Below are 25,026 nucleotides of genomic sequence, written 5' to 3' on the forward strand. Positions count from 1 at the left end.
GCATCTGTTATAATTCTGAGTAAGCAATACCTTGGCAACATTACTTATTTAATGTAATCAGGCCTGACCACCAGCTTATGTTTCTGCCAAGTCTATTATGTATAATTTTTAGATGATACAATTCTCTTAAAACCAAATCAAAATGCTGTGCTGTAAATAAAGCTCACTCTTCACAGCAGGCAACTGTGTGATTATTCCTACTAACCTTATTTCTCTACTTCTGCAGAATCTTTCATATCACCAAGGAAGTTCCCTGGGTGTAAGAGGAAAGAATAGTGCATTCTCACACTGAAATGATGTGTACTCAACAGCCATTGATTTGCACAATGAAAGACGTAGTAATTGCCTAATGGTGTGTCAGGTGACCTTTGGGTTTTACGTATAAAAGAACTCAGAGTTGATAATACATAACAGCAAAAGTGACATTTTCAATATCACAGCTGGATTAGGGCAACCTACTATTTAGTCTACTATTTCCATATGAACACCTAGTGCTTATGCAGGCTTTTGCATCAAGTCACAAATTTGACTGCGTTATTTAGAATTTTGAAAAATTGTAAATAAGCAGGATGGTTACTAATTTCGAGTAAATGACTCTGGTCATGGATATTTGCAGTGTTTCCATTCCCTGAGATCCTGTAGTGTCTATACTCTGAATCACTCTATTCCGCACTTAATTCCATGTAAGACCTTAATTGTGTTGTTGGGTATAAAATATAACTTTCTATGTCTGTCCCAACACTGATTAACTTGCACATAGTAGCTTGTTGATGAAAAATGTAATAGTTTCTGACCTATTACACTCACTACTCATATGGTGAAAATAATGCATCAGGAAGAGACTTTAGCCAACTTTGCAGAGGATAATCAAGCAATTTTCAAAGGAAGATTAGGTACTTGGCAAAAAAAAGGAAGTAAACTCATAAATCTTAAGAAAATTTCCTTTCTGCTACTTATGGTACATCGTGCAGTTTGATACAAGAACCAGATATACTTTTAGACCACCATTTTGCAAGAGAAGAGAAAAAAGTTCTTTCCACCCTCAGGAGAAATCAAAGGAGACACAGCATTCAAGGCCGTATTGAAAAAACTGTCTGCTTCTAAATTTTAAAAAAAAAAAAGAGCTATTATGTTAAAAAAATTCAAGAAGTTTGAAATATATTAAAAATGAAGGAAACTATATTGATATTTTATCAAATAAAAACTTAAATTAACAAAAACTTCTTATTTATTGAGTGCCTGTGTTGAGCCTGTACAACATTATCCCACAGGTAATTAGGACCCAGATATTAATGTACTTCCTAAAATGTTCTAGCCAATATTAATATGTATTAAAGATAACATGGAATCTCTATTTCTTAATAAAAAGCTATTTATTAACAGGCAAAAGAAATGTCCTTATTTCTAATGTATGTGGAGCTATCCATTAAAACCAAAATATTCTGAGGCATGGGACATACTTCTTAAGCATTTTAAAGAGGAATTGGACAGCTGTCCAAACATAAAGTAAAACAAATAAAACTTCTCAGGGGTTTATGCAATCTCATCCATTTCCAACTGTCCTTTGTTAAAGCAACATTTACCTTACGTTACCCCAACAGAATATCAGAAAGTTCTGTTTTCTCCCCCTGTGATTGCCAGTTAAGAATTTTAATGGCACTTTCAGGTCTGGATGAGGGATTAACATCAATTCTCCTCCAGTCTCCTTTATTTCTTGGCAAATATCTCTTACCACTGAAACCAATGTGGTTTCCATTCAATCCCTCAGGACACTGAACTCCCACTTTTTTAAAGGTAACTCCAGAAGCCATTAGGCCATATTCACAGGGACAGTAATTCACCTCAATACACCCTTCAAATATGTTAAATAAATAAGAGTAAACCTGGTGTTCCTTTTGTGCTGTAGCTCAACTATGAACTCAAACAATTGTTAAAAGCTAAAGTGGAGATACACCAATAGCATGACCACCTGCTATTCTTTGTGACAGGCACCACTGCCCCTTGACCCTGAAAAGCATAGCACTGTCACCCAAAAACCAGGCATCTCAGAAGTTTGGGGATATATATATATATATATATATATATATATATACACGCACACACACACTCACACACACATATATATGTACTTCAGTGAGCATTATCTAAGGATTTATGCTGTCATTATAGTACTAAGGTATCAATAACCTTTGTTCTCAAATGTGTGTTTGCAATATTGTCAAACCAAGTGATTTTTTTTTTTTTTTTTTTGGCATTAGTGGAAATAGTTGCCTTTTCCAACATCGGGCATAGCTTACTTTTGTAATTTTAGGTCTAAATTAAAGCAAATGATGGATCTTAAGATTATGTGTATGAAGAAAGGTAGCTCTCCTCTCACTTTCAGGGGAATTATATATCATAAACATATTTTTTTACAGTCCTGCCCAACTATATCATCAAGATTCTTTATTTTCTAAGTACTCAACAATCTATTATTCAAGCCAAAATGTTGTAGGCTTTTTGGTTTTCACTTATTATTCAGATCAACTGTCTCATGACTATATAACATCTCATATCCCATCAGTGTCTTGAGTCTGAGAAAGGTAGATGGATTTTTCTCTTATCTGAATTGTTAGATTCAAATAAATGTGAATCAGAAGATTTAACCCTTTTATGATATCAGTTATTATGGTCTGCTGGCTGACAGATTAAAAACAGGACAGTTCAGATCAGCTCAGGTATGTTCAACTCTTTGCAATCCCTTGGACTGCAGCATGCCAGGCTTCCCTGTCCATCCCAACTCCCAGATCTTAATCAAACTCATATCCATAGAGTTGGTATTGCCATCCAACAATCTCATCCTCTGTAATCCTCTTCCTTTCACCTGCAATCTTGTGCAGCATCAGGATATTTTCTAATGAGTCAGTTTTTTCCATCAGCTGGCCAAAGTATTGGAGTTTGAGCCTCAACATCAGTCCTTCCAAGGAATATCCAGGATTGATTTCCTTTAGGATTGACAGGTTGGACCTCCTTGCAGTCCAAGCAACTCTCAACAGTTTTCTCCAATACCACAGTTCAAAAGCATCCATTCTTTGGTGCTCAGCTGTCTTTATAGTCCAACTCTCATACATGACTACTGGAAAAACTGTAGCTTTCACTAGATGGACTTTTGTTGGCAAGGTAATGTCTCTGCTTTTTAATATGCTGTCTAGGTTGGTCATAGCTTTTCTTCCAAGCAGAAAGCATCTTTTAACTTCATGGCTGCAGACACCATCTCCAGTGATTTTGGAGCCCCCCCAAATAAAGTCTCTCACTGTTTCCATTGTTTCCTCATCTATTTGCCGTGAAGTGATGGGACCAGATGCCATGATCTTAGCTTTCTGAATGTTGAGTTTTAAGCAAATTTTTCACTCTCTTATTTCACTTTAATCAAGAAGCTTTTTAGTTCTTCTTCACTTTCATAAGGGTGGTGCCATCTGAGGTTATTGATATTTCTCCTGGCAATCTTGATTCCAGCTTGTGCCTCATCCAGCTTCGCATTTCACATGATGTACTCTGCCTATAAGTTAAATAGGCAGGATGTGAGTATACAGCCTTGATGTACTCCTTCCCCAATTTAGAACCAGTGTGTTGTTCCATGTCCAGTTCTAACTGTTGCTTCTTGACTTACATATATATTTCTCAGGAGGTGGGGCAGGTGGTCTGGTATTCCCATCTCTTGAAGAATTTTCAAGTTTGTTGTGATCCACACTGTCAAAAGCTTTGGTGTAATCAATAAGGCAGAAGTAGATGTTTTTCTGGAACTCTTGTGCTTTTTCAATGATCCAATGGATGGTGGCAATTCGATCTCTGGTTCTTCTGCCCTTTCTAACAGCTTGAACATCTGGAAGTTTGAGGTTCACTTACTGTTGAAGCCTGGCTTGGAGAATTTTGAGCATTACTTTGCTAGCGTCTGAGATGAGTGCAATTGTGTGGTAGTTTGAACATTCTTTGGCATTGACTTTCTTTGGGATTGGAATGAAAACTGATCTTTTCTCAGGTCAAACAACAGGGAGGGAACACAGCCCCACCCATGAACAGAAAATTGGATTAAATTTACTGAGCATGGACCCGCCCACCAGAACAAAACACAGTTTCCCCCTCAGTCAGTCTCTACCATCAGGAAGTTCCATAAGCCTCTTATCCTTATCCATCAGAGGGCCAACAGAATGAAAACCACAGTCACAGAAAACTAATCCAACTGATCACATGGGCCACAGCCATGTCTAACTAAATGAAACTATGAGCCATGCCATGTAGGGCCACCCAAGGCAGACGGGTCATGGTGGAGAGGTCTGACAAAATGTGGTCCACTGAAGAGTGGACCACTGGAGAAGGGAATGGCAAACCACTTCAGTATTCTTGCCTTGAGAACCCCATGAACAGTATGAAAAGGCAAAAAGATAGGACATTGAAAGATGAACTCCCCAGGTCGGTACATGCCCAATATGCTATTGGACAAAAGTGGAGAAATAACGCCAGAAAGAATGAAGACATGGAGCCAAAGCAAAAACAACACCCAGTTATGGATGCGACTGGTGATAGAAGTAAAGTTTTATGCTGTAAAGAACAATATTGTATAGGAACCTGGAATGTTAGGCCCATGAATCAAGGCAAACTGGAAGTGGTCAAACAGGAGATGGCAAGAGTGAAAACTGACACTTTAGGAATCAGTGAACTAAAATGGACTGGAATGAGTGAATTCCAGATAACCATTATATCTACTACTGTGAGCAAGAATCCCTTAGAAGAAATGGAGTAACCCTCACAGTTAGCAAGAGTAGGAAATGCAGTACTTAGATACAATCTCAAAATCAACAGAATGATTTCTGTGTGTTTCCAAGGCAAACCATTCAATATCACAGTAATCCAAGTCTATGCCTTGACCAGTACTGCTGAAGAAGCTGGAGTTGAATGGTTCTATGAAGACCTACAAGAATTTCTAGAACTAACACCCAAAAAAGATATATTTTTCATTATTGGGGATTGGAACGCAAAAGTAGAAAGTCAAGAGATACCTGAAGTAACAGGCAAATTTGGACTTGGAGTAATAAAAAGTAGGTCAAAGGCTAATGGAGTTTTCCAAGAGAACACACTGGTCACATCAAACACCCTCTTCCAATAAGATAAGAGATGACTACGCATGGACAACACCAGATGGTCAACACCAAAAATTAGATTGATTATATTCTTTGCAGCCAAAGGTGGAAAAGCTCTATACCATCAGTAAAAACAAGTCCAGGAGCTGACTATGGGTCAGATCATGAACTCCTTATTGCGTAATTCAGACTGAAATTGAAGAAAGTATGGAAAACCACTTGACAATTCAGGTATGACCTAAATCAAATCCCTTACAGTTATAAAGTGGAAGTGACAAATAGATTCAAGGGATTAGACCTGATAGACAGAGTGCCTGAAGAACTATGGACGGAGGTTTGTGGCACTGCATGGGAGGCAGTGATCAAGGCACTCCCCAAGAAAAAGAAATGCAAAAAGGCAAAATGGTTGTCTGAGGTGGCCTTACAAATAGTTGAGAAAAGAAGAGAAGTGAAAGGCAAAGGAGAAAAGGAAAGATATACCCATTTGAATGCAGAGTTCCAAAAAATAAAAAGAGAGATAAGAAAGCTTTCCACAATGATCAATGCAAAGAAATAGAGGAAAACAATAGAATGGGAAAGACTAGAGATCTCTTCAAGAATTTTAGAGATACCAAGGGAACATTTCATGCAGATTGGGCTCAATAAAGGACAGAAATGGTATGGACCTAACAGAAGCAGAAGATATTAAGAAGAGTTGGCAAGATTACACAGAAGAATTATACAAAAGAGATCTCCATGATCCAGATAACCATGATGGTGTGATCACTTACCAGACATCCTGAGATGTGAAGTGGGCCTTAGGAAGCATCACTATGAACAAAGCTAGTGGAAGTGATGGAATTCCAGTTGAGCTATTTCAAATCCTAAAAGATGATGCTGTGAAAGTGCTGCTCTCCATATGTCAGCAAATTTGGAAAACTCAGCAGTGGCCACAGGACTGGAAAAGGTCAGTTTCCCAAAAAAGGCAATGCCAATACAGAGACTAATGAAAAAATATTTTCAAAAGCAATAGCAATTCATACATAGCAGCCTTATCAGAAGTAAATAAAAATATGTAGATACAAACATGACATCATGCTTTCTATTCCCATGTGGCTCTCCTTTGACAGGCAGAGCCACTAGATAAAAGAGAAAAAAAGTAAAACTCTCATTTTCACTCTATGAACACATTATGGTTATATAACTGAAATGAATAGGAGAAATAATGTGTTGAATTTATTTATAACATGGGAATAGAGTTTTACCTATTTTTAGTTTAAGAAGAAATATGATACCTGTTTAATGCTGCTGTTGATTTAGCCTGTGTCCTTATCTTTTATGGAGAACTTACAATGAATGAGCTAAAGCGAAATTTGGATAATTCATAAACACTCTAACATGAATAAATGTGTTCCCTATATTTTTTAAATCATAGAATTTACAGGTGGATACCAAGGGACCCTGTGATGGTGCATTGGATTAATTCATCAGCCTCTCATGTCTTTAAGTTTCTAAAAGACTAAATCTTTAAACCTGACATATGGGAGAGAGGTGATATATTGGATTACTTCTATAGTCCCTTACTTTTGTTTAAAGTCCCATGTGTTTCAGTGGACATTTGTCTCCATCACAGCCACACCACACTAAACATTTGATTTGTCAGTTCATTTGGTCAAATACCACTCAAATCTTGAAGTGCTTAGGATGAGAAGAGCCTAGCTCAAGAGCTGCAGCCCATTTATGAAGTTGGTCTAAGAGGGTTTTTTCCTTCCAATTTCTCAGAATCCTGACTCTGCATTAGATCCATCCAGGACTTCAAAGGGATATTTACTTTCTGTTTCTCTTCTCACTAATGGATCAACAGGTACATATTTAGTATGGATTTTCCCATATTTTGTTTAATGTTAAACATAATTGTTTTCAGGGTTTTTAGTCTCACTTCCTCGGGTGTCATTCTTTTTGCTATATAATCTCTGCCTAACATTGTAGTTCAATATGCTTCCCACATTCGTTTTGCCATGACAGTCATGGAATATATGTTTATGGACAAAAAACAAGAAGAGATCAGAGAAAACATTGAGAAATATATATACACTCTGTCACCATTTTTGAAATATTCTGAAACTGGCTATAAAGGAATTAATATCTGTAGTTATATATAAAAGACTTTTCATATGCAGTATTTCACATAACCCTCATGGCAAAATGAAGTGATTTTCAATCCCAACATAAATTTACATGTGGAGAAACAGAGTTTGGCAGGTTAAGTAACTAGTCCAAGACCACACAGCTGGTAAAGGGCAAAGCTGGGAATTTAACTAGGTGTAGTGAATTCATATAATTCCCCCAAATCATTCTTCTCCTCAGTGAAAGTTAGAGAAATTGTGATTTAAAACAATAAGATATAAATTAGCATCAATGAGAACAGGCAATATACAGAATAACTATGATCTATTGCACCTTTCCAGCACAGTAGAACAGAAGTGAATACCTATGAAGTATGTATATCATTGCACTTACAAAGAGGAAATATGAACCCTTTCAGAATATGTGAGCCAAACACAATGTAAAATGCTCCCTATGGTTGCCCTTTTGTGAAGCTCACACAGTAATCACATATTCAATGTCTATCTTCCCCACAAAACTGTAATCTCCACAAAGTGGAACAACAATTCTCCTAAGTATACACACTGAGCAGGAAAATAATTTTACTTTTCAGTCTATATTCTGGCCATTGTCAACTCTGGAGCCTCTAGGTTGCCCAGGACTGTACCAAAAGCTTCTATTTCATCCTAAGCACAATACTGAAAAATAAACTTAAGTTGTGAACATGAATTCTCTGAAAAGTGTTCCTAAATCCAGGCATGGAGTATCTAACACAAGGCACATACATTTAATACTTTTTCAATGAGTACTCTGAAAAGAATCCCTTAAAAAGTGGCAAACAATTTAATCAATGTGAAATGGAAAGCTGTGTAGATATATGGTCATCATTAAAAAAATACTTGCTGGATAAAACATGATAAGGTGCATATACTTAGGAGAATTGTCAAGAAATGAAGTCAAGAGTTTTGCAAAATTAGATGAAAGAAGCAAGGAGGCAGTTTCTGGTGAGATGTCCAGTGGAAGCTTTGCCAGAAGCACTGTAGCATGTTGGAAAGAGCTTTTGAGGCAGAAGGTGTGGTTTCCCTACATACTGGCCATGCAGCTTTAGACAATCCACTTAAATCCCCTGATACTTTGTGTGGACTTGGTTTTGCTGCCCGGTCCACACAAAAGCATTCAGAGAACCATAGACTACAGCAAGGTGTGTTAGTTTTATTTTGTTTAGCTATGTAGGTCTGCTGACCACTACTACAATGTTTAAATTAGGCTCATGCTTCCTTCTATTAACAAAGACAAAGAAAGACCAGGCCCATCCTGATTACCTCAGGAAATTTTGCTTTAAAGATAATAAGCTCCTTTGGCTGTGCAGTAATTCATCCATTCAGAAAAACTGCCCCAGAAACAGGTTTTAAAATGAGGAGTGAGCAGCCTTCCCTTCATTAGGTAGGCCTACAGGAGACCTACCTTCCTTTTATTATCTGACACATTGTGACCCATGGACTGTAGCCTGCCAGGCTCATCTGTTCATGGAATTCTCCAGGCAAGAATACTGGAGGGGGTAGCCATTCCCTTCTCCAGGGAGAAGCATCTTATCAATCCAAGGAGCAAATCTGGGTCTCCTGCATTGCAGGCAGATTCTTTACCATCTGAGCCACCAGGGAAGCCCTTGTCTGCTGTAATAAGGAATATTCTTGGGATCTTGTCAGAGGACATAATGGTGGATGAGGATGAACTCCAACTATGTCACAGTAGGCAGACTGAATGCGTGAGTCCCTCAGTATGTTGAGAAGTGTGGAGTTACAAGCTACCTTCAGGCAAATTTATCTAGACAAAATGCCTGTGAGATTATTGAGAATTACAGAGACCTGACATGCTGTTTTCAAACAGGATTCAAGCAAAAGGGAAGGTAGATTAAAGATAACATGTCGCTGTTTGGTCACTCAGTCATGCCAAACTCTTTGCAACCTTATGGGATATAGCCCTCCAGGCTCCTCTGTCTATGGGATTTCCCAGGCAAGAATACTGGAGTAGGTTGCCATTCCTTCTCCAGGGGATCTTCCCGACCCAGGGATAGGTCTTCCGCATTGGCAGGTGGATTCCTTACCACTGAAAACCCCTTTCCCTGGGTTACCAAGGAAACCCAAGTGAGAATAGACAATATACAGAGTGGCTATGATCTACTGCACCTTTCCAGCACAGTGGAACAGAAGTGAATACCATATATTTTACAGTGCAGCACAGTTAAGGGTGAGAAATTGTGGGTGGTGGATGTTTAATTTGGCTTCAGGAGACCTGGATTATAGTCCCACTTCTTTCAATAAATTGACTGTGAATCTGGGAAAGGCTGGCATAAGTAATATTTTAATGAATTTAAAATTATAACATTGCATCACACTTGAGAACCAAATAAAACACCATTGTTCACCTTTTGGCCAGTCCCAATGGTTATTTCTATTCTAAATCTGTCCAGAAGGTCAGAAGCAGAGACTGAATTAGGACATCTCTCAAAGACAAACAGCATGGGGCATATTCAATATCAGTTTATTCAGGGCACACCAAAGGTGTGATCTAAAGTTTATCCTGACTAGAGACTTTGAAACTGTTCTGTGCTTTCAGATCTCTTTATTTAATGTTTTATAGAATCTGGAAACTGTAGAGCAGAAAGAATCACTTTTTTTTTTTTTTTGTCAGTCAACATGACACCACGACAACAAGCGGAAAAGTTAGAGGTTGTCAAATCAACAATTATTTTGTCTACAAGTAACAACCAGTTTGATTGATTTGTTTTTTAAGCACAAATTTGTTCACTTGTTGAAGCATGTAGCTACCAGCCTTTAAATAATCATACCTTTTATTTTCTTCACAGGGTCCAGACCAGTTTCAAACAAATTACCTCATTTTTATTCTGAATTTCCCAACAAGCTCAAGGCTATCAGTAGAGCAAGTATTATTACATTTGTTTTACAAATGAACATTATAAATGGGGTTTACATAGCGTAGACATAACTATCTCAATTAATTTGCTTTACTTTCTCTAAGTAGAACTGAAAAAACTATAATGCTTTGCACATGAAATAGTAGTGTGTAAATTTTGCCTGGTCCAAATAAAATGTTCAGTAAACAGTATTCAGTTAGATTCTCTTATTTTCCATCATCAAAACAGCAGTCTCCACTTCCCTGCAGGATCATTTCCTTTCCATCTATAGGCATATATTGAATATCCTTATTGCCTTAAATAGCCTCAATCTTGTAAAAGCAAGTTGTTTTCTATTTGATACCCAGGTATTAAAACAGGTAGCCCCTTAAATATATGAACTTTTAACTCAGTTCCAATAGACTGATTCTACCAAAATGTCTTAACTAACATTGTAAAGATACTGAGGCTTAAGAAAGTAATTTGGTCAAGGTCATTTGGTGATGTTCTAATCAGTACATCCTGTCTATATCATTATAAAGCCTATCCTTCCAAACACTTTAAAAAATATATTTTTTCAGATTTTATGTCAAACTCTAAGACTTTTGGGCTTCCCTGATAGCTCAGTTGGTAAAGAATTTGCCTGTAATGCAGGAGACTCTGGTTCAATCCCTGGGTTAGGAAGATCCCCTGGAGAAGGGAAAATCTACCCACTCCGGTATTCTGGCCTGGAGAATTCCAAGGACTGTATAGTCCATGGGGTGGCAAAGAGTTGGACACGACTGAGCAACTTTCACTTGATTCAGACTGGTTATCCTAGAGATTCCCATTCATTGCATTGGTGGTTTCCTATATTCCCTGGGAAGGACATATACCAAGTAGAAGAGAAAACTGTCATTCAGCTTTAATGTTGTTTGCTCTTATTTTTTAATGTTTATTTTATTTAATTTCTAGACACAGTTGTTCTTGAAAACCAAATATTATTGAGCAATAAGATGATTTTCTTAATTCTTTGGCTCCCTTTAAAATGACTGGGTTGGCCCTGGATCTTTGAGTTATAGAGAGAGAACCTGCTATTTAGATCAGGCTAACCTGTGATCTCTTCATTCAACTACTCAACAGACTTTGTTGAGAGTCAACTATGCAAGGAACAAGATAGAGTCACAGAACTTCACACAGCTTGCAATTCAGCAGATGGCTCAGATATTCACTAAGTAATAAGGAAGTGCAGAAGTGTAGGATGCCTCCAGAGACATTTAACAGGAAGTGAACTTTCTCTGCCTTTTCTAAATCCAGCGTGTACATCTGAAAGTTCTTGGTGGTTTACTAAATTGACATAACCTTCTTGACTCCAGTTTTTATTTCTTCAATTTCTAAAGAGTTTTTATTGGTTATTTATAATCTAGTAAATAAAATCCTGACTTTTCTTTGTGTTTTGTAAAATTACGAAGAATCATTAGAGATAATGCTATGTGTTATCTCCCACTACTTTCTTTCTTTCTTTCTTTTTTTTAACATGAGAGATCTGAATCCTGGCTCTTTCAGCTTCTCTCAACATTCCATTTTCAAACTCATCTCTGTTCCTTTACTTAGGTCCTTACTCCTGCCTCAATGCTCCTCCATACCCTTCTCCGCCCTCTCTGTTCCTACTCAAGTTATATGGCTAACCCACTTTCCAAAATCTTTCCGAACTTGTCTTACACTATACTTAAAATTAATATTAAAACTTAAGTTTGAGATTTTTATGCAATTGTTTAATGTATTTGACACTCATCTCTCAACTATACGACAAGCTACTTGAGGACAATGATTATGTCTTACATTTTGCAAATGTCAAAACACAAAGAATAAAATGAGAAATGATATAAGCCGTAAGTACTATGAATAAGAGCAGCAGAGCAATGAAAAGAATTTCTGAATCAGCAGGGAGTTGTTTTTGTTGTTGTTGCTTTTTATCCTTATATGGAAATACATTCAGTGAAACAAACCTCAAAGCACAGCTCTCAATCTTGGAGCATCATGATCACTGAGGATGGTGTGTAACTACAGGTCACCAAGCCTGTCCTTCAAGGATTCTGGGGTGAGGCTTTGGCATTTATATTTTTACCAAATCAATGAGGTGCTTCTGCTTCTGAAAGTGAAGGACAATCTTGTGAGAAATACTGCTCTAGGGATAAATGATGAAACTAGTTGTCCTATGATGCAAGACTGAGCAGGAAGAAGAAAAATCAGACTTTAGCCAGGCTCTCAGATACTCTCCACTTCTGGTAAGTTATGATATGGAACTTTGGACTGTCAAACTCTCTAAATCATCCTAACTATGAAGTCTTCAGTTCCTCACTTGACAATCTGACCTTAAACTTGCTTGTTCTAGTAAGACTTATACACACATATTCATGCTTTTAAATCAACAAAACATCATGAACTAGAATTTCTTTACTCTCCCTATTTTAATGGTGAAGTAACTAAAGCACAGAGGGTTAATGAACTTGCTAAGGCCATAGACCAAGTATATAGCGTTGATCATCAAAGTCAAGCAACCTGGCTGCAGAGTCTGCACACTTAACCACTATAAAACCACCAAGGTGTACTGCCTCATGGACTCTACATTTTGGATATACTGACTGCATTCCTTTCCCAGCTGCTGGTATCATTAAAATCAAAGAATAAGTATTCAACACCTACTTTGTGTGAGATGCCATGGTAAGTGCTAAGCATACAATCCAGAATAAAACTCCATCCATTCCTACCTTTAAGAAACCTGCATTATAATGGAGAATCCAGGCAAGTATACTAACATATAACCAAATGTGTTGATAAGCATTATAATAGGAATAAGATAAGGACATAACAGGAGGACACAGGAAGGGAACCTATCTTAGTCTTGGGAACTAGAAAGACTTCCCAGAGGAAATGTCATTTAATCTGACACCTGAGAGAGTTACTGTTTGCAAGTTAAAGTGATGGGCTCATGGTGTTTGTGGTGTTTAGAAGAGAATGGTTGTTAGAGAATGTTACTGTCAAAGGCAAGCATGTGCAAAAATACAAGATAAAAGAAAATGTGTTACATTCTAGGAACTTTAAGTAGCCCATTGTCACTGTAGAATAAAAAGAGATAAATGGTAACAGACAGATGAAGGAGGAAAGCTTTCAAATATATTTTCTTGATTTCTTTCTTTCACTGGTGACTTTAAGGGATCTACTCAAAGTCTTGATCACTCTCTGTGTTCAGTGATTTAGTTTGAAGGTTTCTTGACCCATGAAATAGAATTAATCAGATCCTAGTGGCTTAGTGGAGCTCACCTTAAATCCTTTTGTTGAAATTAAGATGTGCTGATGATTAATTAATCTAATAAATGCATTTCTGAGCATACCAGGCATATAACTGAACATAATCCTCTTCAGATACCAAAAATTTTAAAGAGAATTCAGAACTCTATGTGTAAATATATCCAATAAATCAAAGCTTAATCTAATACTTGAATACTTTTTGAAAGTTGTTAAACACTTCTAATTTATAGTTAGGGACCTTCATTTTCAATCTTCATTAACAAGTACAGGGCAATAAAAATGGATCACTATATTAATAAAACAGAATTATTATGTGTTATTTATACAGGACAGCAATAAAGTCAGACCAAGAAGATTAACCACTCTAACATGCTGTAATTGATGTCAAAGTAATGCCCTACTTTGAAACCTGATTCTGTCTTAAACAATGAAGTAGTACAAATATTTGAAACAGCAAGGGGGGGATAGAAAGTTTAAAAGCCAGCTTCATGTTGAATATTGAAAATCCTTTGACCAATATTAAGGAGAGACTACTTGAGGAATATAATCTGAGACAAAGGAAGGCTTATATCAGCTCATCCTTTCTCTCTTAATCTTCCATGTTTAGTCAATGTCATTTCAAAAAGTACCTTCATAAGAGTGAGCAAGGTAGTGTTTCAAATGTCCTCTAACTACTGCTGATGTTCTGGTTGGCCCTGACACTCTGAGACACTAAAAAAAAAACACTTCAGTTTGACTCTTTGTGATCCTGTGGACCTTAGCACGCCAGGCTCCTCTATTCATGGGATTTCCCAGGTAAGAATGCTGGCGTGGGTAGCCATTGCCTTCTCCAGGGGCATCTTCCTGAGCCAGAGATTAAAAGCAGATCTCCTGCACTACAGGCAGATTCTTTACCACCTGAGCCACCAGGGAAGACTTCAGCCAATATCAGTTTAGTTCAGTCACTCAGTCATGTCTGACTCTGTGACCCCATGGACTGCAGAACGCCAGGGTTCCCTGTAGATCACCAACTCCTGGAGCTTACCCAAACTCATGTCCATCGAGTCAGTGATGCCATCCAACCATCTCATCCTCTGTCATCCCCTTCTCCCACATTCAATCTTTCCCAGCATCAGGGTCTTTTCTGGTAAGTCAGTTTGCGGAGTTTCAGCTTCAGCATTTTCAGACTAAATTTTCAGAATTTTCACGACTAATTTCCTTTAGAACAGACTGGTTGGATCTTCCTGTAGTCCAAGGGACTCTCAAGAGTCTTCTCCAAAGCCACAGTTCAAAAGCATCAATTCTTCAGCGCTCAGCTTTCTTTATAGTCCAACTCTTACATCCATACATGACCACTGGAAAAACCATAACCTTGACTAGATGGACCTTTGTTGGCAAAGTAATGTCTCTGCTTTTGAATATGCTGTCTAGGTTGGTCATAGCTTTTCATCCAAGGAGCAAGCGTCTCTTAATTTCATGGCTGCAATCACCATCTTCAGTGATTTTGGAGCCCCCGAAAATAGTCTCTCACTGTTTCCATTGCTCCCCTATCCATTTGTCATGAACTGATGGGACTGGAAGCCACGATCTTAGCTTACTGAATGTTGAGTTTTAAGCCAACTTTTCACTCTCTTATTTCACTTTCATCAAGGCCTTTTTAGTTCTTTGTTTTCTGTCATAAGGGTGGTGTTATCTGTGTATCTGAAGTCATTGATATTTTACCCGGCAATCTAGATTCCAGCTTGTGCTTCACCCAGCCTGACATTTCAAATGATGTACTCTGCATGTAAGTTAAATAAGCAGGGTGAAAATATGCAGCCTTGACATACTCCTTTCCTGATTTGGAACCAGCCTGTAGTTCCATGTCCATTTCTAACTGTTGCTTCTTGACTTGCATACAGATTTCTCAAGAGGCAGGTCAGGTGGTCTGATATTCCCATCTCTTAAAAAATTTTCCACAGTTTTTGGTGATTCAAATAGTTAAAGGGTTTGGCATAGTTAGTAAGCAGAAGTAGATGTTTTTCTGGAACACTTGTGCTTTTTTGATGATCCAATGGATGTTGACAATTTGATCTCTGGTTCCTCTGCTTTTTCTAAATCCAGCTTGAACATCTGGAAGTTCATGGTTCACATACTGTTGAAGCCTGGCTTGGAGAATTTTGAGCATTACTTTGCTAGCGTGTGAGATGAGTGCAATTGTGCAGTAATTTGAGCATTCTTTGGCATTGCCTTTTTGGGGGATTGGAATGAAAACTGATCTTTTCCAGTTCTGTGGCCAGTGCTGAGTTTTCCAAATTTGCTGGCATATTTAGTACACCACTTTCACAGGATCATCTTTTAGGATTTGAAATAGCTCAAAGGGAATTCCATCAGTTCCCCTAGCTTTGTTCATAGTGATGCTTTCTAAGGCCCGCTTCACTTTGCATTCCAGGATGTCCAGCTCTAAGTGAGTGATCACACCATCATGGTTATCTAGGTCATGAAGATCTATTTGGTATAATTCTTCTGTGTAATCTTGCCACCTCTTCATAATATCTTCTGCTTCTGTTAGGTCCATACCATTTCTGTCCTTTATTGAGCCCAATTTGCATGAAATCTTCCCTTGGTATCTCTAAAATTCTTGAAGAGATCTTTAGTCTTTCCCATTCTATTATTTTACTCTTTCTTTGCATTGATCACTGAGGAAGGCTTTCTTATCTCTTCTTGCTATTCTTTGGAACTCTGCATTCAAATGGGTATATCTTTCCTTTTCTCCTTTGCCTTTCACTTCTCTTCTTTTCTCAGCTATTTGTAAGGCCTCCTCAGACAACCATTTTGCCTTTTTGCATTTCTTTTTCTTGGGGATTGCCTTGATCACTGCCTCCCATACAATGCCACAAACCTCCATCCATAGTTCTTCAGGCACTCTGTCTATCAGGTCTAATCCCTTGAATCTATTTGTCACTTCTACTGTATAACTGTAAGGGATTTTATTTAGGTCATACCTCAATAGTCCAGTGGTTTTCCCTACTTTCTTCAATTTCAGTCTGAGTTTGGCAATGAGTTCATGATCTCAGCCACAGTCAGCTCCTGGTCTTGTTTTTACTGATGGTATAGAGTTTCTCCATCTTTGGCTGCAAAGAATATAATCAATCTAATTTTTGGTGTTGACCATCTGGTGTTGTCCATGTGTAGTCTTCTCTTGTTGGAAGAGGATGTTTGCCAGAGATAGTGCCTTCTCTGGCAAAATTCTGTTATCCTTTGACCTACTATTTTTGTACTCCAAGTCCAAATTTGCCTGTTACTTCAGGTATCTCTTTACTTCCTACTTTTGCATTCCAATCCCCTATAATGAAAAAGATATCTTTTTGGGGTATTAGTTCTAGAAGTTCTTGTTGGTCTTCATACAACCATTCAACTTCAGCTTCTTCAGCAGTACTGGTCAAGGCATAGACTTGGATTACTGTGATATTGAATGGTTTGTCTTGGAAACACACAGAGATCATTCTGTTGATTTTGAGATTGCATCCAAGTACTGCATTTCCTACTCTTTTGCTAACTGTGAGGGTTACACCATTTCTTCTAAGGGATTCTTGCCCACAGTAGTAGATATAATGGTCTTCTCAGTTAAATTCACCATTCCAGTCCATTTTAGTTCACTGATTCCTAAAATGTCAGTGTTCACTCTTGCCATCTCCTGTTTGACCACTTCCAGCTTACCATGATTCATGGGCCTAACATTCCAGGTTCCTATACAATATTGTTCTTTACAGCATAGAACTTTACTTCTATCACCAGTCGCATCCATAACTGGGTTTTTGTTTTTGCTTTGGCTCCATGTCTTCATTCTTTCTGGAGTTATTTCTCCACTTTTGTCCAATAGCATATTGGGCATGTACTGACCTGGGGAGTTCATCTTTCAGTGTCCTATCATTTTTCCTTTTCATACTGTTCATGGGGTTCTCAAGGCAAGAATACTGAAGTGGTTTGCCATTCCCTTCTCCAGTGGTCCACATTTTGTCAGAACTCTCCACCATGACCCTTCTGCCTTGGGTGGCCCTACATGGCATGGCTCATAGTTTCATTTAGTTAGACATGGCTGTGGTCCATGTGATCAGTTGGATTAGTTTTCTGTGACTGTGGTTTTCATTCTGTTGGCCCTCTGATGGATAAGGATAAGAGGCTTATGGAACTTCCTGATGGTAGAGACTGACTGAGGGGGAAACTGTGTCTTGTTCTGATGGGTGGGGCCATGCTCAGTAAATCTTTAATCCAATTTTCTTTTGATAGGTGGGGCTGTGTTCCTCCCTGTTGTTTGACCTGAAGCCAAACTATGGTGGAGTTCATGACCTCCTTCCAAAGCTCCCATGCATGCACTGAAGCACTCAGTACCTCTGACCCTGCAACAGGCCACTTGCTGACCCACACCTCTGCCAGAGACTCCTGGACACTCACGGGCAAGCCTGGATCGTCTCTTATAGGGTCACTGCTCCTTTTGCTTTCTCCTGAGTCCTGGTATTTACAAGGTTTTGTTTGTGCCCTCCAAGAGTCTGTTTGCCCAGTCCTGTGTAAGTTCCGGTGGCTCTACGGTGGGGTTATTGGCAACCTCCTCTAAGAGGGCTTATGCCATACCCAGATCTGCTGCACCCAGTGCCCCTGCCCTGGCAGTAGGCCACTGCTGACCTGTACCTCTGCAGGAGACACTCAAACACAGTTCTGGCTCAGTCTCTGTGGGGTCTCTGGGTCCTGGTGCACACAAGGTTTGTTTGATCCCCCCAAGCATATCCTTAGGGTATATGGTTTGATTATAAACTCGATTTTGCCCCTCCTACCATCTTGCTGGGGCTTCTCCTTTGCCCTTGAACGTGCATGAGATATCTTTTTTTCGTGGCATCCAACATTACATCAGCATATATAGAGATATCCAATTCTTAAAAGAATTTCCACAATCAAAAAAAATGGCTTAAAAAAAAAAAGCTAGTGCTAAAGAACAGGCTGGAGTCTTTATCCTACTGTGTTTATCTGGACTAAAACTATAATGTATCTCTTTGAAATACAATTTTGAGAATAAATGAACAATATGGTTTACTGCAGTGTTTCTAAGCCCTGATTTTGAAAAATGCTTTTAGACTGTAATTTTTATTCTGGGGCCCCACCAAGAAGTGTGCTTCCATATATCAGGGGGAAGTGATAGCCTGAGATATAAATCTGTTGTGTCACTCTGGAGAATCAATTTCACCAAATAATTTTGGGAAAAAGTTTTGCTCTTTTTTTACACTTTGAGATTTTGTCACACCTACATACAACCAAAATTACTTTTTGGGCATGAGCCTAGAAAGTAGAAATTTTTCTGGGCAGTAAGTGACTGTCAAATTTTGTCCTTTTGTGTTCTAAGCCAAAGATATTAACACTGCAGCTGAATTAGAGAGATTGAGTCTTCAGTGGAAAACAGAGTATTAATAGATTATGGTCTTTTCCTAGCATTCAAAGTTCATATTTTTTTCAGAACTGAAATTTGCCATTCTTTTCTCCCAAGTCTCCTTTTTTATCACACACACACACACACACCCCTTTGAGTCACCAAAAGTATCTCAATTTCATGTCATGAATGTATATATATATATATTTATAAAATGCGGGACTTCCATTTTTCCCTTATTGTAGAACAACTAGAAATTCTGAAGTTAATGCATGTGATTTTAGGTGTATGTTCCTTTTCTGATTTAAGTTAAATGTTTTTTACAATGAACAGGGTTCAGAAGGGAAAATATGAAAGAAAAAAAAACCTTCTCTGAATCTCAAATATTCTTATCTGCAAAATGTGGATAATACTTTCTATAAACTTTCACACAGCATGTGAGGCATGTAGGTACATTAAAATGTGTAGATCATAATACATGTCAAGTGAGCCCATCAATTAGAGAGACTGAGTCCTCAATGGAAAACAGATCATTGCCTGATCATACTCATTGCCTCATTTAGCCTTCTCATACATACATACATACATTTTTAATATAAAAATAAAAAATAATTCAGAAACATGTAGTCATATTTCCTTAAAAACTAATGCAAAAGACAGGAAGAACTTGACCATCATTACTAGGGACCAGCACAATGTCTGACAGTTTGCAAATATTAAAATAAATATGCTGAGTATTATATTTTCCAACTGCAGTCTGGGGATATTAAGCCACGCCAGTTATTGCAGCTGTGCTGTACTAAAGAATTTAAAGTGTTTAAAGTAAACATTGTGGTATCATGGATATAGTAACTTCCAAAAGGAAGATGTTGGAATGATTTAAACTTAGAATCTAAGGAAGAGCTCACACAGCTGACATTCAGACTTCTGAAGATAGACATACGTGCCTGATGCATCATCAAGCTTAACGGGAAAGAGAAAAAACTGCTAGGCTGAGAACTCTGAGGCAGTGGAGGAAATCCTTTCTTCCTCCAGCTCTTCAGCCTCCCTCTTGAATCCCATATTGGTGGTGGTTTAGTCGCTAAGTCATGTCCTACTCTTGCGAACCCATGGACTGTAACCTGCCAAGCTCCTCTGTCCATGGGATTTTCCAGACAAGAATACTGGAGTGGATTGCCATTTCTTTCTCCAGGGGATCTTCCCAACTCAGGAATTGAATCTGGGTGTCCTGCATTGCAGGCAGATTCTTTACTGACTGAGCCATGAGGGAAGCCCAAATTCACTTAGCCTAATACAGAGTCAGATACAAGCTGGCAGAGTAGCAACATGGTGAGCAGGGTTCCAGTACAGGCATCACAAAGCAGAATTTGGAAGTGTGGATTTGGAGCTGACACAGTAGTTCACATCTGGCTTCAATACACAAATGGTAGACTAAATGAAAGATGAGGCAACAAAAAAAGAGTAAGAATGAAGGAAAGAATCATTCATTTAGTCAGTGGCTAACTGGTTAAGAATTTAAGCTCCCTATAGATCATTCTAATAACTGAATCCCCAAAAACTAGATATAGGCTGAAATTTATGAATCATATCACATTTAAATTCACCAGGGAAGTTTGCTATTTAGAGAAATTTTATGGCAAATTGTTTTACAACACAAATAATCACTCACTAATTTAACCTGTGCATAAATAACCATTTAAATACATTTGGTTTGCTTGAGCAAATTGGAACTATATTGTAAAACATGAGATTCGTGAAAAAACCATCATTATAAAACCTCTAATACCTTTTGGCTTCCAGAGAACTTCAATATGTAATAATGGGCTATGTTGTGGTAGCACAATTTTCATCTGGTAAAATGATAAAAAGGAATCTTCATTCCTACCTGGCCCAGCACTGAAAAAGCAACAGAAGAGACTGACAGAAATTGATTGAATTGATAAAACAACCTTTTAAACTGTGAGGAATATTAAGAAAGAAAAGATATTTGTCTGTGCGTGTGTGTCAGAGTAATTGCACTGAAGCATCCTGGAACAGAAGGTATGATACCTCAAGAAGAATGGATTGTGGGACAGCATTTTGGTTCCTTTATTTTGCCTTACTGCCTACTCTCCTGTGCAGATCTTTGTTTTCTCTTCCTTCACATCCATGACCATCAGGAATTTAAAAATTATGACACTAGCAAAGTATGATCAGAGATATGACATAATAAGTGCAACTGGAAAGCAAAGTAGTAAGTCTTAGAGCATTCATTCTACCATTCCCCACTCCCTCTACAAAGGAAGAATAAGTAATTATATCCTTAAGAGAAAATTTTTGGAGAATATAATTTCTGGAGATAAGCAAAAATTATAAAGTAGTCAAGCAAGAACTCTACGTTACATTGTACCCACTTCTGACTTCCACATTCTAAATCCACTGGGAAGTATACAAACTAGGACATGACTTTAGCTTTTCAACCTGATTACACATTTCCAGACAACATAGTTAGTTGCTCAGTCGTGTCTGACTCTTTTGGCCCCATGGACTGTAGCCCGCCAGGCTCCTCTATCCATGGAATTTTCTCCAGGCAAGAATGCTGGAGTGGTATTTTTTTTTTTTTTCTGCAGCACAAGAAATAATTAAACAATTGAGAAGGGCAAAAATTGCAATACAAAGATAATTCAACAATTGAGCTGTAGCCTGAGTATATTACAGAAAAAAAATGTAGGAACAGTAAAGACAAAGAGAAAATCTAAAAAAATTTTCAGAAAGAATAATTGCCAAAAAGAAAGACAAAATAGATTGGCAGCAAACATCTCAAGAGCAAGACTAGGTGCAAAAGAGACAATGGAGCTATATTTTTAAATATTCAGAAGAAAGAAACTTTGAGTCTGAGCATTATAGCTAGCTAAATTCTCATTTTAAGTATGTCAATCTATATATACAAACCTTAAGAATATTTTGCACACAGAAATCACCATTGAAAACATTCTTGGAAAAAATATAAAAAATCCAGGATCTTTCTAGGATGTGTGTGATAATTGGTAAAATTTACCATTACTTTATAAGTCAGTCAAAGCAACACCACCAAAATAAATTCAAACAATTTTTTACTATTCATAAAATTATAGATGATACCAACATGGCAGAGTAGTGGAAAGTGGATGGCATGGGGGAAGTGAGAAGGAAATGAGTATATAGATCAGTCTTATTTGTAACAAAAATATAAACATTGTTAAACTGGAAAATCCCATGGACGGAGGAGTGCCAGGGTCCAGCCCTGGTGGATCCAGGGAATTCGAAGTGTGGACGGAGTCGGCGAGGAAAACTTATTTGTTTATTAATATAAGAATATAAGATTAGATTAGGAAGAAATAGTATAGTAGGAAAATTAAGTGGAGAAAGAAGGCTGAATAACTTGGATTACATGGAAGACCAATAAAATTCCAGACAAGGAATTTGCACCATCTACACTGGGCCACCGGAGCTCGCTTGAATATCTAAGGGTGTCTCGCCTTAGGCTCCCTTTCGCGTGGGTCTTAACAGCCAGGGCAAGTAAGTAGACTTGGCGAGCCTCCGTGCCCCAGATGGGAATTCAGCCTGAAATTAAAGTAAAGAGGAGAGGGAGGGAAAGGAGAGAGAGAGAGAGGCATACACACACACACACACACACACACACACACACACACACACACACACACGGGGGAAACCAGTCCAGCAACTGGCTCCATCCTCTATTGTTCAGAAGGCCTTTTATACTTTTGATAAAACATGGAGATCAATGGGTAACACAAAGTTATGCAGCGTTAGCAGTCCAGACTCTTATCAAAACCAGGCTTTTCTCTCTGCATACTTAATTGTATACACAAGTCTTAGGTGATTTACATCATCTTCTGGCCAAAAGGGCCAATTAACATTTTACAGCCTTTCTTCTGATAAGGGTTTGTCTACCAGAAGACTTATTTGTGTTGATCTTCCCAAAGTCTGGTGCCATTCTCAGAAAGCACTAAATGAAGTTACATTCTTACATAGAAAGGACACAAGAGGAGTGCAGTGATATATAACAAAAAGAAAAGTAATTAACTCAAAAGTCTAGTGTTGCTAACATCAAAACTACTATATATCTTTTTCCATATCCCGTTTACATTGATTAACATCCTCCCAGGTGCCTAAAAGATAAAGAATATGGAGGTCTGGCAGCAGTCATTGAGTCAACAGTGAAAACCCTCTACCAATATGATTTTTAACTCTTTAGAAAAGGCTCTGTATCTTTAAGATGCTTTTAAGCTTTGTGCCTCTCACAGTTGGGGGGCTGTAAGCAATTCACAAGCTGTAAGAGGTCAAGGGGAACCTGTTAGGCAAGCTAGAGAGTTATCAGAGGGGGTTTAAGCTGAAACATCCCTTTCAAATGCAGAAGACTAAAGCCCTGATTTGACTTTTTCCAGAGAATGTCAGAAGAGTGCAAAAGCAGGCAGATTCTTATTTTTGGGGGAGTGGATGCTCAGGAAATTCCAGGGGGAAAACCTGAGGTCTGATTAGCCTTGCCATCAGAGCTCTGCCGCATGACCTTGTCACGGGTGGAATTCCTCACGCTGGCTCCCGATAGAGGAGCCTGGTGGGCTGCAGTCCTTGGGGTCGTGAGGAGTCGGACACTACTGAGCGATTTCACTTTCATTTTTCACTTTCCACTTTCATTCATTAGAGAAGGAAGTGGCAACCCACTCCAGTGTTCTTGCCTGGAGAATCCCAGGGACGGGGGAGCCTGGTGGGCTTCTGTCTATGGGGTCACACAGACTCAGACACTACCGAAGCAACTTAGCAGTAGCAGCAAACTTAGGATATATAAAATGAAAAACTAATAACATATATGTGAGATCTATTCTATGTAAGAATACAATTAGAATATGTAACATCCATGACAGCAGAACTATAAAAGATATGCAAGAAAAGAGGAAAAAGGGAACAAACATGTATGGTAAAAAGCCTGAATAAAACAACAATGAAAATACCTTAAAATTTTAAAATTCAACAGTTAAAAGCAGTTAATTATCATATTGAACAATACTAGTAACTACTATACATTACTTATAAGGATTAAAACTTAAATGGCAAGAAAGTTAAAATTAAGAAGAAAGGAAAACATATGCCACATATGAATCAAAACAAAGATTAGTTAAGCATTTTAATATCAGAAGTTAGACTATATATACATGAATATTATGCATGCACACATACGTACAAATACATAATAAAGAATGCAAGGTAATGTCAAAAGAAAAATGAATCAAAACAATATAGGACTCATACATATGTATGAACCTAACAACATAACCCTAAAAAGATATCACACACACACACACACAAACCCACCACCAAGAGAAACTGGAAACTAAGAATTGCTTAGTTCATGTTGTTTTGTTTTGTTCTCATGGAGAAAAAAAATCAAATTGCATCTTTACAGAAATAAGTTACAGGTGGGTTAAAAATCTAAATGTAGAAAAAATAAAGGTAATAGAAGAAATTTCAGAACATTTCTGTGACCTTTGGATGAAAGAACTTTTTAAGTTAAACCCTAACAGAAACTCCATAAAGTATATGGCAACAACAAAAATGCTTTTGACTACTTCAAATGAAACTTTGTGTTGAATGAAAGACAGTACAGGTAATGTCAACAAATGAGTGATATCCTAGGGACTAAAATGGTAAAACCTAAAACTAAAAACATATTAATACTGGAATATAAGTGGAATTCTAGAAAAAAAAATTTAAATCCAGTATAAGTACAGAGAATGAACAGAAATAGGCCGATTTCAAGCTTTTCAGAAAAAGGCAAATTAAAATAAATGTAAAATGTAAATTTTTATCCACTAAAATTGACCTGGGCTTCCTAGGTGGCACAGTGGTAAAGAATCCACCTGCCAATGCAGGTGATGCAAAAAATGTGGGTTTGATCCCTGGGTCAAGAAGATCCTCTGGAGTAGGAAATGGCAACACACTTCAGTATCTTGCCTGGAAAATTTCATGGACAGCGGAGCCTGGTGAGCTACAGCCCATGGTGTTACAAAAAGTCGGCCACAACTGAGCATGCACACAAAATTGGCCCCCTTCCCCCAAAAGTACATCCAAGTGTTAGAGGGAAGGTAGAAAGCTTTGCATATTGCTGATTGAAATATTCTGGAATACTCCTCCTAGACACCACTTAGCGACTGAACAAACAACAACAATCCCTCCTATAAATCTGAAAACTACAATAAACACAG

Source organism: Capra hircus, chromosome 3, assembly GCF_001704415.2.
Source record: "Capra hircus breed San Clemente chromosome 3, ASM170441v1, whole genome shotgun sequence".
Classification (NCBI taxonomy): Eukaryota; Metazoa; Chordata; class Mammalia; order Artiodactyla; family Bovidae; genus Capra; species Capra hircus.